Genomic DNA, 9,003 nt, shown 5'->3' with positions numbered 1-9,003 from the left:
GTTTTCTGGGAAGGTGGTTTATTGCACAATGCAGCCCAGCCTACATGCAGAGATGAATGTGTGTCTGGGGCGCTATGACTGAGGCCTCTTTCAAGCAATTTTGCTCAAAAAACTTGTTACAAAGGGACTGATCAGAACAGGGGAGCTACCCAGGGAGGATTGTCTTCTCATAGGAGATAAGTGGCCAAGTCCTTTTGGATGCATCTATACATGCACTTTACTGCAGAGTACAGCAATTAGCTCCTCAGTAAAGTGTCACGGTCTACACTTGTGCTGATATTACGGTGCAGTAAATTAACTCTGCCATGCAATGGTACTGCTGGGAACAGTACTATCTTATGGCCGAGTCATTAAGTGTGATTGAATGCATGTGTAGACCGTGACTGTCTGGGTGCAAATTGTGCCTGTTCATCCCAGCCAGCTGGAGACCTGACTCCCTGCACCTGCCAGCCCCTCTGCCACCTGACACCGCCATCTGGAGCCTGGGGCTGACTCCCTTTGCCAGCCTGGGGATACTCCACCCTGGCTCAAAGTGCTGCTGTCCCAGCTGGCAAGGGCTGAAACTGCTCCAGAGTTTATTGCATTGCATTAATTTCACATGTAGAAGCACCCTTTTTCTGTGAAAGCGGATCCCTTTAGGAGACTGATTGTGCACTCCCACTAGGAGTGAATCTAGCAAAGCCAGTATAAAACCGGAGTAGAACCAGGCCCAGGACTCACAGGGTAGGTCTGTGCCCTGGCAGCCAGGAACTCAGTCACACCACTGAGGAAAAAAGCCACACCCAGCCACTGCCACTCCCACTCCACATACATCAGCCTCAGAAATGAGGTGGTACCCCTGGGAGGCACTTTGGACTGCTGTTCTTGGGGCAGCCCTCAAGGCAACTTCACCACCTCATTTCCGGAGCTTATGTGAATATGAGTGGTTGATCAGGGCTAATTTCCTTAGCAAAGCAATTGGGCCATGTTGACTTACTCAGACTGGGGCAGATCCTCAGATATCAGCTGAACCATTCAGATCTACAGCAATGGGGTACGGTTAGGGAGGCCATAGACATACTGCTAGCCACACTTCTTACAGCAGTGTTCAACCTCAGATTTACAAGCCGTCAACAATGATGCATGTATGAACCTCGTGGCTGAATAGTAAACAGTGCCTGAGCATGGTTTTCTCCTGATTTATGGTGGGGTTTTTGAGTAGTGTATATAGAGGGGATTGCCTAGTAGCTCAAAATAAATTCTTACTCTTGTGTAGGGGATGTGGGTGGGTATGTGTGTGTGTGGGGAGGAGGTATGTGGGTGTGTGTGAGGAGGTATGTAGGTGTGCAAGTGTGGGGAGCTGCTAATGTGGTAGGTCCTGAGAGCTGGCCAGGGGTAGTTGGCATGTGCATCAGAGCTTAACCAAGTGGCGCAGTGTGCCCCCTCCCTCCCCTATCTGGCCTGCAGCTGCCCCTGCAGCACTCCACAGGGGGTTGGGCCCTGCCTACTTCCACCCAAGGCAGCCTGTGCCACACCCTTGCCCACACCCACCAGACTGTCCTGCCCCTGGCCTGTGCACAGTTTCCCAATGCGGCTGCTCCCAGTATGGCTCCAGCTGCCCGGGTCCTGCTCGGCTCCCCTGGCCTCCAGTGGCTCTTCCTCCTCCTGCCCCTGCTGCACCACCCTAGGTGTGGGAGGAAGCTGCGGCCGAACAGCTCCTGCCCCAGCATGTGAGGCTCCAGCTCCCAGCTGCCTTCTACCCACTTGGCCACCCACAGGTGTCTGCTCATTGCTCTGGGCAGATGGAGTGGGTGGAAGGCAGCTGGGAGCTGGAGCCCTGCACACTGGGGCAGGAGTTGCCCAGCTGCAGCTCCCCCCATGTTCACAGCGATGCAGCAGGGGCAGAAGGAGGAGCTGCTGAAGGCCAGGGGAGCCAAGTAGCATCAGGAGCAGCCCCGCCAGGAAGCTGTGTGCACTGGCCAGAGCTAGGGCCAATGCATGCAGGCACTGTGCAGGCTGCCCCAGGCAGGAGCAGGCAGGGCTCAGCCCCCTTGGGAGTGCTGCAGGGGCAGCCGCAGGCTAGATCCAGTCATTAGCAAGTGACTGCTCACAGCCTGGATCCAATCAGCTGGTGAGCTGAATCCAGCCCACGGGCTGCTTTTTGCCCACCCCTGCCTTAGACAGTCTGCGGACCACAGGTTGAAAACCACTGGTATAGGCAAATTGCAGTCAGGCAGGGTATAATGCTGGTTTGATGAGCCATGAACCATTGCCAGAAAAGTGTTTGTGAAGAGTGCTTCTGCACAGCAGCATAACAATTGGCGGGTGAATGGGGCACAAACCCCAGGGGCAGTATAAAGGGATGAAGGCAGTTCCAGGATGGAGCAAAGGGAAGCTTCATCCTCCTGTCTTTGCACCCTACACCATCCCTGGAGCAGTTCCAGCTCCTGCAGCAGGCAAGGCAGAAGAGCTGTGACACATGTCCAGTAGTTCTGTGCCGTGGAGGTCAGCAGCAGACAGTGCAGTAATTGGAAGTTCACTGCTGCTGGAGAGAGGTCACCTTTTTTGCTGCTGAAAACCAATGGGTTTTTAGGCCACTTGACACATGTCAGTAGAAAACAAAGGCAGATGACATCTTTCCCAGCAGCAGTAAAACTCCAGTCACTGCACCATCTGTTGCTGACTTCCAGGGCACAGTACTACTGGCCAGTTACCTCTCTGCTTCAATGTGTTCCTCTCTGGGCGGTAGGGTAGCACTAATGCCCCACATGCCGTACATGCACTGAAGGTACCTTACTCTAGTAGTTAACTCACAATATTGTAGGCCAGGAGACCTGGATTCCAAGTTCATTTGTGACTCACCAAAATAATCATAGATAAGTCAGTGCAGTCCTCGGCCTTGCTTTCCCTGCCTGTGAAATGGTGATAGGTATACAAGCCTTGTCCAGCTATTATGAAGCTGACTTGGTATTTGAGATCTTCCAGTGGATGGTGCTATTGGTGCTCTTGTGCCCTGTAAAGGCAGGGGAGTTAAAGAGGCACCCCCTTCCCTAATTTCAGCTTGCACAGTTTCTTTCCAGAGATGCGAAATGCCAGGTGTGTGGGACCCACACAAACCTGTGGATTGGTAGGGCAGAGTGGCACCTTCAAGACTGGTTCAGAGAGGCATAAGCTTCTGGAGGGAACACCCTGCCCTGACCTTCTGCCTGACTTCAAACTAACACGGCTAACTACCTCTCCCAAACCTATGGATTGCAAGCAACTCACCCAAAGCCCCTTTGTGCAAGCCACTGTGAACAGCATCACAGCTCCTCTGGCTGGTGCTACAGTCAACCTGCCGAACTTGGGGAGATGCTGTCAGTGGCTACAGGCTAGATCTGCAATAAGCTGGACTGCCTCAAGCTGTATGTGAGGTGAAAGGAGAATTGCTAGCCACCCCTCTGGTCCCCCTCAAGTTCTATCCCACCTGTGGAGCTGAAACCCTGCAGGGCTTCATGGAGGTCTTATACAGGGTAGGAGGCATGGGATGCTAATGAATTGCCTTCCCTCCAGCTGGGAGCTAAGGGTATAGGTTCTTCCTTCTGTTGCTTAAGTTTATTGTCTAACCAGCTACTGACATTTGTGACCTGAACAGCCTTGCTAAATGCTGGCAAGCCTACCACCTGAGCTGGTGAAACATTCAGGACAGTGGGGTTCATTATCCCAAGTCAGAGCAGGAGCAATCTGGCATCCTGTGGCCAGAAGTAGCCACTACCTGATCCATCCCAGGACCACTCAAGGATGACCAAAGCAAAGGAAACTTCTGTGTAAATAAATTTTTATTTCAGTGTTCATCTCAGAAAAACTGCAGGCTAACTCCTCTCACATCTTAAACTAATTCTCTTTCCACTGGGGGAGATCAAGCATGTGCAGCTCATCTATTTGATGTACAGTGAAAAAGGAAAACAACGTCATAGACTCACAGTGCCTATTAAAGCAATTCTCCCTGCACTCCCCTTACTCCTAATGCAATGCAAATTGGAGGCACTGGTTTATTTTTATAGCCCTAGCCCCACCTCCCCTCAAGTTAGGCAGTGCATGAAATAGACCAGCTAATTTGGACCAAGAATTTCAATTGCCTGGGAAATGAAGGTGCTGAAAACCAAATAGCATCAGCAGGAGATTTACTCCCAAATCACTGACTTGTCAGGTGCTAAACACCATCTCCTGGATGTGCTGCTGCTTTTTAGACTTTCCAGAATGAGCTGGAATTCTTTATTAATGCCAAACTCATTCTTGGGAAAGAAAAGTCAAAAGGACAAGGGGGAAAGAACCCCAGAACTCTTAGCTGAGTGGTGATGGGAAAATATTTTGTTACTGAGGTTGCATCATGGGATTTTATAGTTTGAACTTCAGTTGCTGTCTCTTCCGTGGCAATTGAGGAGCTATGCTAAATGCTGGGTGGACCTTGCCAGGGAGGACTAAATAAAAAGTATGCCATTCAGTTTTGGCATCAGTGGGTGTGTCTACACGTACAATTAATCTAAAGTAATAAACTCCAGAGCGTATCTGCCAGCATTTATTGATCCCAGCTGTACTGTTTGCATGTACACCCGGGACCACAGCACATTAAGCTGGGTCTGAGCAGCCCTGGTTGGCAGGTGAGGTCACCCTGCCAGTCTGGGGCTGCTCCCCCCAGCTCAGTGTGCTGCAGAGGGGCTGGCTGGGGCATAAGGGTGCTCCAGTGTGGGCTAGCCAGCAGGCAGCCCCTGCACTGAAGCACCCTTGTGCCCCAGCTAGCCAGGTCAGCATCTACATGTGTTACTGCAGAGCGGCAGAATTGTACTTATATTTACATGTATTCACTTACTGCAGAATTAATTAGTTTACCCCTGCCTAATAGCATGGCACCTGTAGATGCTCAGATGTTTACGGAGAGCTAATTAGGCAGCTCCACATTAAAGGTCTCTTATAGACATGCCCTGTGTTTTCCTAACCTGTAACCAGCATTTCTAGTTGCCTTCCCAAAAACCAGTATTTGTGATAAGGACAATGCCTGACACCCGGGCCATGACCTAAGCTTGCTATCTTTCTTTCTGTGCTCATTAATACAACAAAGGAACCTGCATGGTACTGTGTATTACTTGAGTTGCACCAGTCTTCAACCCCTCCCAGCATGGTTCCTGCTACATCCAGGCAACTTTGTGGAATCCTACAGTTGCCATCACAGATTCAGGCACCAAAAATGAGTGGTTCTGAGGCCAGTTCCTAGTGGAAAATGTTCAACAATATTCAAATTCAGTTTTCATCCTAAATTACTTCTTGTCCAAACAGTCAAGGACTGACAAGATTATGGAGACCAGACCACCTGACCTGTATAGGAATATCAGTACTCTACCTGTAATGTGTTCTTAGTATAGACCCAGCCTTACTAGCAAAGCTGTAGCAAGCGTGCAATCTTTTCCCTGAGTGTAACAAGCTAAACTAGTAAAAGCCAGCATAGCTATATCAACACTACAGACTTGGACCAGCAAAGCTCTGTCAATTGAATATCACATGTCTTCATAACCCTGAGCAACATAGGTGCGCCAGCAGAAGACTTTAGTGTAGGTTTAGCCTCTCCATTATAGGTAATTGCCCTAGCACAGGGTAAATGCTTATCATGAAAAGACTGTACTATTTTGTAAATGTTTTGTGGATACACACATAACATTATTATTACAAATCATGTATACACAACTCCACAGTGTCCATGTTTAATTCTAAATGCAAAGTAAGACCTGGTTTCTGAGGGTTTTGCAGTGTGAGTCCAACAAATATGATAGGGAAAACAATGCCTACGTACTAAAGTGCACAAGCAGACAAATACATTTGTAGGATGAGGCAGAAGAGTTAAAAACAAGAGGGACCCTAACTATGCATACCTGGCATCACCAGAATATCACTGGTTTTGTGAGGGGAAGGAAGAAAGGTTTGTTATTTCTGAAACAGAAACTTTGAAGAACAAGGGAGAAAACTCGTGACACAAGGAGGAGACTGCTTTCAAATGCACAGAGTACAGTGAAAGAAACCACAAAATTGAGAGTAGAAGGAAACACAGGCAGCATTCAAGGAAAAAAGGTTTGAGCAGGGTATGCAGCCCAACAGAGCTGAGGAAGGCAGGGAAGATGAGATACACACACAGGAGCAAACTGTGCAGGACCTAAAAAGAGAATTTGCCCTGAGACGGTGAAACAGCAGCAGCAGTAGGAGATGATTTTAGCAGCAGCAGTATGCTGAAGAGGCTGAAGGAGGGGATGGGCTGGGAAGCCCTTTGGCCTATCAATCTGACATCTTTCACCAATGTTTAATGTCACTTAATCTTTTTTTCCAGTTTCCACCCGTTTACCACTTCCTAGAGGCTTCAATGGCTAGTTGTTTAGAAACCTTTAGGAAAAAAGTTCTTCCATTTCAGAAACCAAAGCACTCAATGTCACATGCAGGAAACTGTGGGATTTAGTCATATCTAAAGATAATAGGGTCACAAGTTTTTCTATATTTATTACTAAAGCTGTGAAGGGAAACGCTGATTTGCAGGTTCCTTTTCAGCCCCATGTGCTCTGATGACCTGCCCTGGCAGAGACTGACAAATAGCTAGTGGCTGTTGTTCCACCTGGGGGAACATGGTAATTGCTGGCATGCAATAAATTTTGTTCAAGCAGTGCTGCTAACACACTGACAGAGGTGTGTAAATAACATACATACACCACCTTCCAGATCAAAGTGCTTTGCAAAAATTAATTTAAAAAAAACACTCCAGCTCTGGTGGATAGGATTTGTGACATACATCCCTTTTCCAGATGGGCAACCCAGAATGTAGAGCAGCGGTTGTCGACTGTTTTAGACCCAAGGAGCACCTTCAGAAAATGCCAACTCTTAAATTTTCACTTGGTTTTTGAGTGCAGGAAAATACTTGAGCAATTCTTCTGTGGCAAAGAACTGAGCAAGCCCACAGCAGAGCAGAATGCTTTTCATGCTACAGATTCCTATTTAAAATCTCTAGGTTTATCTTGGAAATCATGCTTGAATTCCTCACAGTGCTGACATTGCATGGCACCCTCTGGCATCCCACAAAAGGATCTCCAGGCACCTTGGCTGAGAATCACTGTACAAAGTAGTGGTTCTCAACCACGTTAGACTCACGGCACCCCTCCATAACTTTCCTGAACGTAGCAGCACCCTATTTGAAAAACTAATTTCACTTCTTTTTAATGACAGGAAAAAGAAACGCTGTCATAAAGCACCATGTTTGTGGCCAGGAGCTTAGAAGCAGCATTGTGGGGCAGAATAGGTATGATACACTAGATTTCCCAGTGGAAGTCTCCAGGTTTATCTGGGTGTTGGTCTAAGGACATAGGCAAACAAGGTCCTTTGGGTAAATGTGATATCTTTTATAGTTGGAAGAATTGTCCGTTGCAAGCTTTTGGGTACAGGCGCTATTATGGTTTGCACCATGTGACACTACTACACAGTAGTAACGAGCTACTGCGCAGTAAGCGTCTCATGTAGTTGCAGCCAGTGTGTATATGCTGCACAGCACTTGTCTTGCCTGCTGCGTTTAAGACGATCTTGGGGAAGGGGGGACCCCGGGTTAAGAGTCATGGCAGTAGGGAACCACAGCAGGGCAGAAGGGGTCTGACACACAGAATTCCCATTGAAAATCCCTGGGTTTGTCTGGCAAGCCTCTGCACCCTTCACGCACTTGTCTCACCTGCCACCCTTAGGAGGATCTCAAAGGGTGGGACACCCCTGGCTGAGAGTCATGGCAGGAGGGAACCACAGCAGGGCAGAACGGGTACAACACACTGGGTTCCTGTGGGAAATCTCTGGGTTTATCTGGTGACTCCCATGTGTTTGCCCACCTCACAGCACCAATGTCGCCCGATGACTTTCTGAGTGTTGGGGAGGGGACGTAGTAAACTAAATGCACAGTATCTAAGGAGCAGTAGGGCATGTCTACGCATGCATCTTAAATTTACTGTGCAGTAAGCAGGAATAGGCCAGTGTCTACATGTGCAGGTATTAAAGTACAATAACTCTGTGTGGGACTAAAGTTAGTCCTAAGTTGGTCCACACACAGAGTATTACTGTGCAGTAAGGTGTCTACACATGCGTTACTGTGTGGTAATTAATTGGGTGTAAACTTGATACCTGTATGATGCAGGTATCAAATTTACACTCAAGTCAGTGTAAGTCACCACAGCTACTGCACAGTACAGGGATGCACAAGTAGGGTGGTGATTTCAGTTACTGTGCAGTAAATGCACACATGGAGATGTGCCCTTAATGAACATGTAGATGCACCCCCCCCCTCCCACATCCCAAAACTTGTAAAGAACAATTTCCTCAAGGAAATAAAATTTTCCCCTCTGCTCCAGTAAAAGAGATCACATTTCCCCCAGCCTGCCAGCTCTTCAGGGGGCCTGGAGGAAGGGACCCTGGCCGAGTGCACGCGGGAGGGCACCACATGCGGTTCCTGCGGGAAGCCCATGGGTTTATCTGGTGACTCCCGTGAAGTGGCTGCCCGCCCGGCCACCTTCACAGGGTCAGGGGGGCGGGCCCGGTGGAGTCAGGGCAGGGAGGCAGCGGAGAGAGGGAGGGAGCCCGGCCCCTGCACTTCCCCCACCTTGCGGCGCTGCCCCTTTAAGCGCCGGCGGCTGAGCCGCGCAGCCAGGGAATCCCTCCTGGAACACGTCATCCGAACCAAGGAAACCCGCGCTCGCGTAGTCGCACGCACATGCCCATTTTTGGCAACACACGCCAATAGAACGGACCAATCGGAGCGTGGGGGGAGGCACCACACTGAGCGGGCGGGGGCGGCTCCTGCCGCCACCCCCCACGCCCGGGGGTGTGGTGCCTCCCGGCCAGGGAGGGGGCTGCTCCACCCCCGGGCAGGTGGCGGGGCCGGAGGGCGGTGACTCGCGGCCGCACATGGCGGGGGGGCGCGTGGCGGGGAAGTCGTGCCCTGACCGGGCGTGCGTGTGAGCGGGGAAGGCTCCGCCCTGG

At 49.8% G+C, this 9,003-nt stretch overlaps 1 long non-coding RNA gene across 1 annotated transcript in view; it reads right to left on the bottom strand.

Annotated features, from left to right (window-relative positions):
- Positions 1-3,782: 3,782 nt before the first annotated feature.
- Positions 3,783-9,003, bottom strand: part of LOC109319811 — a 5,801-nt gene continuing 580 nt past the window's right edge. The window contains exons 2-3 of the long non-coding RNA XR_002103633.1: positions 5,093-5,226; positions 3,783-3,896 (exon numbers count right to left, since the gene is read on the bottom strand). This is a non-coding gene — a long non-coding RNA (uncharacterized LOC109319811). The remainder of the gene's footprint in view (positions 3,897-5,092; positions 5,227-9,003) is intronic.

Source organism: Crocodylus porosus, unplaced genomic scaffold (assembly GCF_001723895.1).
Source record: "Crocodylus porosus isolate Cpor-Errol unplaced genomic scaffold, CroPor_comp1, whole genome shotgun sequence".
In the NCBI taxonomy this organism is placed as follows: Eukaryota; Metazoa; Chordata; order Crocodylia; family Crocodylidae; genus Crocodylus; species Crocodylus porosus.
This window is presented reverse-complemented; position numbering and strand designations above follow the sequence as displayed.